This window comes from Mesoplodon densirostris, chromosome 2 (assembly GCF_025265405.1).
Source record: "Mesoplodon densirostris isolate mMesDen1 chromosome 2, mMesDen1 primary haplotype, whole genome shotgun sequence".
NCBI classification, from domain to species: domain Eukaryota; kingdom Metazoa; phylum Chordata; class Mammalia; order Artiodactyla; family Ziphiidae; genus Mesoplodon; species Mesoplodon densirostris.
In genome coordinates this window covers 29,064,735-29,074,255 of record NC_082662.1, presented here as the reverse complement: position 1 = coordinate 29,074,255, position 9,521 = coordinate 29,064,735, and the positions used below count along the sequence as shown (strand labels likewise).

At 53.0% G+C, this 9,521-nt stretch overlaps 1 protein-coding gene across 1 annotated transcript in view; it reads left to right on the top strand.

The window, feature by feature from the left end:
• The first annotated feature begins 662 nt into the window (after positions 1-662).
• DLGAP3 (DLG associated protein 3) overlaps positions 663-9,521 on the top strand; it is a 61,195-nt gene continuing 52,336 nt past the window's right edge. Inside the window, exon 1 of the mRNA XM_060082103.1 lies at positions 663-857. The gene's annotated coding sequence lies outside the window, so the exon portion shown is untranslated. The remainder of the gene's footprint in view (positions 858-9,521) is intronic.

Below are 9,521 nucleotides of genomic sequence, written 5' to 3'. Positions count from 1 at the left end.
ACAGGTCTAGCGGGGTTCTCGCTCCACGCTGGGGATGCCTGGGCTGTGCGGACTGTGAATGGGGGATGCCTGTCTGTGACTCTGAGGCCCGGCACAGCGCCCCACCCTGGGAAGCAGAGGAAGGGGGCTCTTAGACCCGAGGCCAGGAGCTGAAATCGAGTAGCTCACCCGGGAAACCCGAAGAGTCTCCTAGAGGGATGTGCCCGGGGGTCTGTGTGTGACATTCAGGGTGTGACTGTGCCTCGGTGGGGCGCGAGGCCGTGTCTGGGAGGCTGTGTGACTGTTTCCCTAACCGCCCGCTTCTGGGCTGGGGTCCCTGTGCCTAGGCAGCTGTGCGTGACCGTGACACTGTGTGTGCCCGTTCCTGGGTCCCTGGCGGTCCCCAGGGAGGCGGGGGCTTATTCGCCCCCCCCCCACCTGGGTCTCCCCAGCGCTGTCGCTCAGCTAAGCGGCCGCTCCTCTGAGACCCCGGCGGCCGTTCGCGAGCTGCAACCTCTGCCCTCCTAGGTCCCGTGCGGGGGCGGGGAGCTCGGTCCCCCTCCCTCTCGCCGGCTCCGGGCTCGGCGGCCGTGCGCGGGGGCGGGGGCGGGGGCGGGGGCGGAGGCGGAGCGCGCGGGCGGGATCCCCCCGCCTCCCCTTCCTGGTCCCCGGGAAATCCAGCCTCCGTGGCTTGGCCGCCTCCCGCTCCCGCGCCCGCAGCCGCTCGGCGCTCTCTCGGGGCTCCGCAGCCAGCGTGGCCCCTCAGCCCGGGGCTCCGCAGTGCCGGGCCCCGTCCTTGCCCGCCCGCCAGCCGCCGCAGCGCCCCCGGCCCGGGCCGCCGGCACCATGTAACCCGGCCGGAGCCCAAGCCGGGCCAGGTAAGGCGCGGAGAGGGGTGGGGACGGGGCCTCGCGCGCCGCGCCCTCTGCAGCGCCCCCCAGCCTCGGCCTGGCTGCGGCCCCGGCGCCGCCCACGCCCCGGGCTCCGGCGGCCTCGGCTCCCGGCCCCGGGATGGGGGAGGACTGGGCCTCCTCCGCCGCCCCCGCCCCGCCCCGGCCTGGCTGCCCGCGGGCCTGACCGGAGGGACGGGTGGCGGACCACGCGGAGCGCGGACCGGCTCTCGGGGTAGAGCCGCGTGGCCGCCCGCCCCGGCCCAGCCCTAGCCCGGCTGAGGCTTGGGTCTGGGAGGGAGTAGCCAGCTGGGTTGTGGAGGGCAAGTGGCGGTGTCGGGGAGATCCAGAGAGAAGTTTCCTCTGCAGGTGTGTGAGTGCGCGTGCGTGTCGCCGTGGGTCTGTGGGTGATTGTGTGTGCCAGTGAGTGTATACAGCGAGAGTGTGCGTGTGTCATTGTGGGTGAGTGTGTGCATGTCAGTGCGTGTATGCCGTGTGAGTATGGAGGGTGTTGCTGTGTATGTGTCGGTGGAGATGTGTGTGAATGAGTGTGTGTTGTCACTGTGTGTGTGCCTGTGGATGTCTCTGAGTGTGTATGCGAATGGATGTGTGTGTGCCGGTGCGACTGTTTCTGTGAGTGGGTCCAGGTATCTGTGGCCTGTGTGAATGTGTGTGTGTGTGTGTGTGTGTGTGTGTGTGTGTGTAAGACAGAGAGAGAGAGAATGTATCCGAGCAGGGTTCACTCTGAATCACCCGCACCTGGGCTTTGTCCCCTCCTCTCCCAGGGGATTCCTGGTGGTATTGGGGATGGGACAGGGAGAGGGGACTTTTCAGAGGTCAGCTCAGACCCCCTCCCCAGGGACTCCTCACCCCTGACTCAGGCAACAGCTGCATTGCACTTTCCACGTTAGTTCCCCCCTTCACCTACCCCAGGGGGTACCCTCTGTGATGCTACTGGTTGTGTCCTAGCTGCATGCTGAGGCCCTTGGGCCTGTGGGTGGGGGAGCTGGAGTGTATGTGCCTGTGTGTGCTTCTCCTTCTTGGGGCCTGGAACTTGTGTCACCCCAGTACTGTTTCACCAAGGGCCCTTTAGAGCCAGGAGCTCAAGAGGCCAGATGGAGGCTTCTGTCCTGTTCTTAGTCATCAGAGCAGGTGGCTGTTTCCAGACTTCCAAGCCCTAAATTTCCAAGTTCTGGGTCATTGGTTCAGCCCACTGACTCTGGTGGGTCTGTGCAAAAGCTCTTTGAAGTAATAATAATTTAAAAAAATGCCCTTATGTCAGTTCAGGGCTTTTAAAAAACGCTCCCTTCTCAACACTTTTCTCATCTTCCTAACAATCCTGGGAAACAGGCAGGGCAGGTTAATCCATATGAAATTGCCAATATTCAACTGTTTTTGTTTTTTACCTACAAAACAGCAATTTCATGTGGTTCAACTTAATATAATGCCAATTTACAGATGAGGATGTTGAGGCTTGAGAGGTGAATTGCATTCCCCTCAATCACACACTGCTAGTCAGTGGTTCGGAAAGACTCCAACCCAAGTCTTTTGGTGACTCAAAGAGCTGGGCTGGGCCAGGGTTAGAGAGTGGTACTCCCTGGTGTGCTCTCTCTGACCCTGGTGGCACTGCCCTCCACCTCCACCCAGCATTCCCTGAGTGCTGGGGCTACTTCTACACCCAGCTGCCAAGGCCTAAAAGGGAGAGAGAGGGAGAAGAGAGGAGGGAGAGGCTTCGTGAGTTGGCAGTGAATCAGGGTCTAAAAAGGGAGCCGGGAGGGCTAGGGTGGCAGGTGTTTCTAAAAGGAACATGAACATAGGATGAACAGCCTCAGATGCAACCCCCGCATCCCCCACTCCCCCCGCCCCACTGATCTGGCAGGCAGTGCCCACTGCATTTTATGCCAGGGGGCTCACATCCAAGGAGTGCACTTGTATGTAGCTCTAGAGTGATGGCCAGGGGAGGAACCTTAGAATTGAGTTGGTCCAACCTCTTAATTACAAAGTGAGGAGACTGAAGCCCAGAGAAGGGAGGGGACTTGCCCAAGGTCACACAGCAAACTAGTTTTTGTGGCTAGTTTTAGCCTAGGAACTTTACAACCTTCCATGTTGCTTTCCATTCCTAGAAACCCCCAGTCTCACCCCACGCTCTGCTCATCAAAACTGAGCAGAGGGGATTTGGGGAGAAGAAACAAAGGCTCAGTAATGTTAAGGCTGTAGACCCTTCAACCTGGGACCCCTTTCCAAAGAGAAGGAGTTACAGATGTTCCTGGGAATGGGGATTCCTAGCCATACCCACCACTGAGGTAGGCCATTGAGCATCATCTCTTAATTCCTGCTGAGGGGTTGAAGCTGCTGCAGGCCAGACTCCCAGACTTTCTTCTGTGGCAGCAGCTGCTTTCAGCTGCTACCTGGCAGCTCACATCATCTCTCTCCAGTTGATGTTGGAACTTGGGCTGGCTGAGCTCCATTTTCCTTCATCCCATCCAGTTTCTGATGCATTTTGCCTCATTGGCCTGATGGTTCCTTACTTCATATGTTCCTGTTAGGTAGAGAAACTTCTGGGGCTTGTTTGATTTTGGAGGGGTCTGTGGTTACCCTTAAACTCTTTCTAACTAAGCCTTCCAGGAGCCTGGGCTAAATGATAAAGATAAGTGTTCCCGTTTTACAGATGGGAAAACCAAAATTCATAGAAGTGCCTCCTATTTGTTTGGTTTTTCTATTAATCTACTGAGATCAGTAGAAGAGGTTCTTTTGAGTGAGGGGACAAAAGAGCAAATGACAACAGGAGCTTTTGTCTAGAGGGGCTTCTACAGACCCCTTCCAGTGTCTTCCATCCCCATGGTCAGGAAACCGTTCCAGAATCTGATTTCATTCCACTTGGTAGATTCAAAGCTTTGTCTCTCAGTGGGGGTTGGAAGAACAGCTGCGTACCCTCCACTCTACAAGCGCTACGTCTTGATTCCCTCTTTACCCACCCCCTCCCTCAGGTCTGAAGGCTCAGCGGGCCTCCTGCCGTCTGGGGAGTCTGGGTTTGAGCTGGGGTGAGGTGGTGGCACCATCGTTATGGCAACGCACTGCCAGCTCATCGTTGCTAATAACTTGTCAAGTCCCTGGGCTCAAATGCAGCATGCCTTCCCATCAGTCCTTCTCCCCATGTTACAGAAAGAAAAAGTGAGGCTGTGAGGGAGGAGCCTGTGAAAAGGGAGTCTGGGGAGGTGGGTGGCCTTGTCCTTGGGGTTTTAGCTGGAGAGCTGTGAGGAGGTCGCTTGGGGACTGGTTGACACATACGATTATATAAGTTTGCATATGATTGCATGGGCTGTTACATGTGGATGCACTCAGAACATACTTGTATAAACCTGTACATGCTAGCTGACATGTTCATGTGCTTTTACACAGCAGTCCACATGCAAACACGCCTCCAAGCATCAGAACGTGCTTGCGCATGAATACTGCCTCTACCCTCTGAACATAAGGCACCCGAGAAATCTGGGTGTGTGGGGGTGTCCAGGTATGTGGGTGGGGATCTGATCTTTTTCTGATGCTGCTTCAAAGTGTCTTGTTAACAAAGGGACAGAATGGTCCCAGGGTTCCTTTTTCCTTCCAGTCAAGAGCTCAGAATGGGAGTGGGCTGGGGATGGTGTGAGCTCCTAGCTCCCCAAGGCCCCTGCGTTTATGCCCTTTGAGCTCAGGTATCTCCTGCCCCCCTCACTCTCTGTTCTTTCTCATCCTCTCCTCTTCCTGTGTGTAAATATTAAAGAGCTGAGCCTGCAGGGCTGATGTAGACATGGGGAGAGAATGAAATTGAAGGATTCCCTCGCCCCCATCCCGACACCGCCCCCCCGCAGTCCTCTGCTCCTGCCTCCTCCCCTCTCCCTTCTCCCCTCCCCTCACTCAGTGCTTCCACATGTCTCTCCTCCCCCCAGTCCAGATGGGAGCTGGCTCCTTCGGAAAGGGGGCTCAGAACGGGGTGTGGGGAGCTACCTCTCTCTGCCTCCCCCCGCCATATCTGCTTACAGGGCTGGGGTCCCCCACGTGAGTATTTATTTCATTTTATTTGGGAGGGTTGGTTGAGGAGGGAAGTGGTTTTAGAACCAGCTGTGAGTGGCGTTGAGAGGCTCAGGGCTGAAAGGAGGTGGGTGGGGTCCTCTCTCTAGGCTCACTCGGGGAAGCCTAGAGTCTGGGTTTCTTTTCTTTCTTTGGACATAGAGGGAAGAGAGGAGTACCAGGTGCCTCCCGTGGATGGGAGCGAGTGTGGGAGGGGCAGGGGAGAGGGGCTTCTGTACTAAACCGGGGGTGTAGTGGGGTAAGCCTTTCGTTTCTGGCATCCTGGGTTTCTGGCAACAGGACCTCAGAGTGGCTGGGAGCTGTCCCAAGTGCTGAATTGGACTCGGTGGGATTTGCTCCTTTGGAACTGTCCCGGGTATTGAATGGGGCTGCGTTGGGGACCCAATGATGGAAAGGCTGCTGGGCAGTGCTGAGGGCTCACTAGAAAAATTCTCCCTGATGACCTACTTTCCAAGGACAGGGTCGCTGGACGGAAAGATAGATTTGGGGGTCCTTCCTCTGACCTTAGGCCTCACGGTTCCTAACGGTATTTGGGAAAGGGACTCTTCTTTTCCTGTTTCAGTTCCCCCTCCCCTTTTCAAAACCACCCGACTGTTGGTGTGGGGGTAGGGATGGAGGGTGATGTTGCGGTTGTGAGCTCTCTTCTCTTGGATAGTTTTTAGTGCAATAAGCTTAGGGGTACTGGCACCAGCCTTTCTCCTACTGGGTCCCAGAACTTCAGGCTCAAGGCAGATCTGGATTAAGAGACTTTAGGTTTTGCTGGTTAGGCCTGGGGTGCGTAGAGCTCAGGAGCTTAGGATAATTTGATTGACCACGTAGCATCCCCCTGCCCACCATACTTTCAAACTCAGGACAGGAGACAGTGAAATTTTCTGCAAGCCTGTCTCATGCTTTGCCCACCCCAACCAGAGCTCAGAGCAGCATTTGGGAGAGACTTTGTTGGGGAGGAAGATTTCCAAGCAAAGGACTCAAGGAGTGGGTGGGATTGTTCAGTGCCATGCAGCAGAGAAGGAGGAGGCTACTAGAGATGGGGCAGTGGGAAAAGAGAAAAATCTGGGGGAGAAAAAAATGATTCGAATCGGGGGATGGGGGTCTGGATTTCAGTTCTTAGCTCCCTTGTAAATCTTTTCCGCACTAATCTAGGGTCAGGATCATCTTAATTTTCTGGGTTCTTATGCTCCATCTTTGTAAATCTGAAGGGAATAGAGCAAGGACTTATTTTTCCAGGTCCCTTCCCTTGTCATCCCAGGGGGATGAGAGCCAAATGTCAGGACATGCAGATGAGACTGTGGGGGAACAACAGGCAGGAGTGGATGATGGCAGCTTCACCTCCCATCCCCAAGGAACAATCAAATATTCAAATGGGATCCTTCCTGAGGGGAGAGGAAGGAGAAAGTTTCTGGATGCCGGGCAAAAACTGGGTGTGGCAGGGAGTTCAAAAAGAAAGGGGAGGTATTTAGGAACCCCAAACTGAACCAGTTCATCCCTTTCCAGATGTGACTTCTACTTAATAAGGAGCCCCTCACCCATCATGTTTTTGATGTAACTCATCAAGATGATTCCTCCCTTCTCTAGCTGCTTGGGAGGAGCTGAGTTTTCCTATGCTGTGGATGCTGGGAGGTGGTGGGTGTGGGTGTGGGTGCCTGTTTGGGGAGGGGAGGTGTTTGTGCTCCACTCAGCTCCCTTGGTTACATAACAGCTTTGATAAGACTTTACTTTGGAGCTGCTGCTACTGCCTGAAGCAGTCACCCCTCCACCCCCACATGGAACGTTGGATGTCCACCCCCTTCTCCCTGGCCCATTGGAGGGTCGTGCTATTCACGATCCAGTGTTCCAGCAGCTGCCTTCCTGCTGGGAGGTGTCTGTAGCTTGCTCCCCTGCTCCCTACCCAGCTCCTCTTTTCTAAATACTTGCTGCTTTTATTATTGTGAGCCCAGATCACCCCCTGCCCTTTTACATTTTTAAGCCTCCAGGTCTGCCCTGTCTTTGCTGGGGTCCTTGGCTGGGGTGGGAGGGGTTCACTGAACATCATGAAGCCTCCCTCTAGGGAAGAAGAGAAGCATCCCCAAGAAGTTTTAAGGCCCAGAGATAATTTTCTTACTGTTCCTTCCTCTGCCCCAATAGCTGTTTTGGAGTCTGGGAGCCGTGGACCATACCCAGAGGTACTGGGAGGAAGAACTCTGGCCTTGATATTTTCTCTTCATTTCCCCTTTCAGAATTAAAAAGTTGTATATATATGGGAGGTGGGGGCTGCCTGTTGGGTGGAAAAAGGTGCACCTATTCTGAGATGTACCTACTCCATTGTTCCCTGCCTCCCAGGTTGTCTGTGGAAATATTGGTTCTTCCAGGCATGAGACAAGGGGATGACAGAGCCCTTTTTTGGAATGACTTTTATTTTCTTTGAGTGGGTAGGAATGGAGTATATCCAGGAGTGGGGCATATCCTATTGATAATAGGAATAACTTTCCAAAATGAAGTGGGAGACTGGCAAGAGGAGAGAGCAAACGCAAACTTGCGATGTCACTTGGAGAAAATATGGACTCCAGGCTTTGTGCACATCTCTGCTATTCCAGTGCATGTGCATGTGTATTCCTGCCTGGGAGTGTGTATGTGACTGTGTATATGTCCACATACATGTGTGAGTATGCTGTATGAATGGGTACAAACACATTTATGAGTTTGTGTATTTGTGGACATATGTATACACGTGTAAATGTATGTATGACTCTATGTATATGTCTATGTATATATGTGACTATAAAGGCAATTACTTAAACCCGTGTGTGGGAGGGTGCTCACCCAACCATACATATATGTGAGTGTAAGTATGCATGTGAGCACGTATGTGGGGGCACGTGAGTTAACAGCATGTGAATATGTGTACATAAGTTGAGTCATTCATGTGAATGAATGTGACGGAAAGAATGAGACGGAGAGATTCTGACTAAACATTGGGGCTGTCCAAAAGTTGTTTTCACACAAGCTTGAACTTGATCCACTCTCATGCCTGTGGCTCTTTTCCAAAAACCAGGCTCTTCGAGGTGTCTCAAGTTATTTTCTCATGGGGACCCAACTCTTCCCTGCCACCATCCATATGAAAGGAGCTTGCAGAGGAGAAAACTGTACAGGCCTTGGGGACAGCTGAGAAAGGGAGCTGAGCTCAAGGCTGATCAGATGCTATGGTGCTCAGGGGTGTATGTAGGGGAAAGAGTTTGGGAGCTTGAACGTTACTGCTGAAGTTTCAAGAATCAAGCAGAACAAGCTGGGCTTAGTGAATGAAAGGGGTAGAGATTTTTAGGGAGGCCCAAGTGTGTGCATCAGCTTCACACATGTGCGTGTGTACATGTATGTGTGTGCATTACTTGTCTATGCCTTAATATGCATATCTGAACATAAATGCACTTTCTAAAATGTATACACACACGTGAAAAATCTACAGGAATGTACATACCAACAGAGGGATTTGTCGACACGTACATACATGCTAACACACATATGCATATAGACAGAGTAGAAGAAATATGTGGGCATGTGTTAATACTGGCCTGATTGCCGCCCATGATGACATACATGTGCACCTCACTCACCCAGGTTAACAACAGCCTACAAATAGTCCCTCTTCCATCACATGTACCTCCCCCAATTCATCCATTCATTCAGCCAGTGTTTTCCTTATGTCTGTGATGTGCCACATACCGTGCTGGACACTGGTGATGGTCCTTGACCTCAGGTAACTTACAGTCTAGAGAAGGTAAAAGACCTGGATCCAAGTAAGGAGAGTGTTCAGGAAAGTAGGAGGACTTAAGTGTTCATGGGGGAAAGTGGAGGCCTATGGAGGGCTTGGTCAGTTCTGGAGCAGGGAAGGGAGGGGTTTGGTAAAGGATCCATAGAAGAGGAGGCCTTTGAGCCAAGGCTTGAACAGGTGTTCACCAGGTGGGCAGAGGTAGGAAAAGGTGGTTTAGTGACAGGAAATGTCCCAACTGGTCTCCCTACCTCCACCCTTGCCAGCCCCTCCTCCGGAGAGTCTCCCCACAAAAGCAGCCAGCTTAAGATGAGATCATGCCTTTCCAGTGGCTTTCTATCTCACTCAGAGTGAAATCCTAAGTGCTTACTGGGGTCTGAGTGACATAAGTGCTGTGTGTAAAATAGCCTCAAGTGAGCTCCCTGATCTCAGATGCCACCCCTACAAGTGCCTCCCTTTGGTTCCACAAAGATGCTGAGCACAGCCTCACCTTGGGGGCCTCTGCTTTTCCCTCAGCCTGAAACGCTCTCCCCTCCAGATACCCACATGACTTGCTCCCTCGCTTGATTCAAGTCTTTGCTCAGAAGTCACTTTTTTGGAGAGGCCTCCCCCACAGTCTATCTTAAATAGCCCCTTGTCATGCTGTCCTCTCACCTCCCCTTTTAAAAAAAAATTCAGCACTTACCACTTCCATTATTTCATATATTTGTTCATCATCTCTTTGTCCATTAGGAAAGAGAATGGAGCAAGAGAATGTTTTGTTCACTACTGTACCTACTGTGTCCAGAGGAGTGCCTGGCTTGGAGGCACTCATTATGTACCTGTTGAATAAACAGATTTTA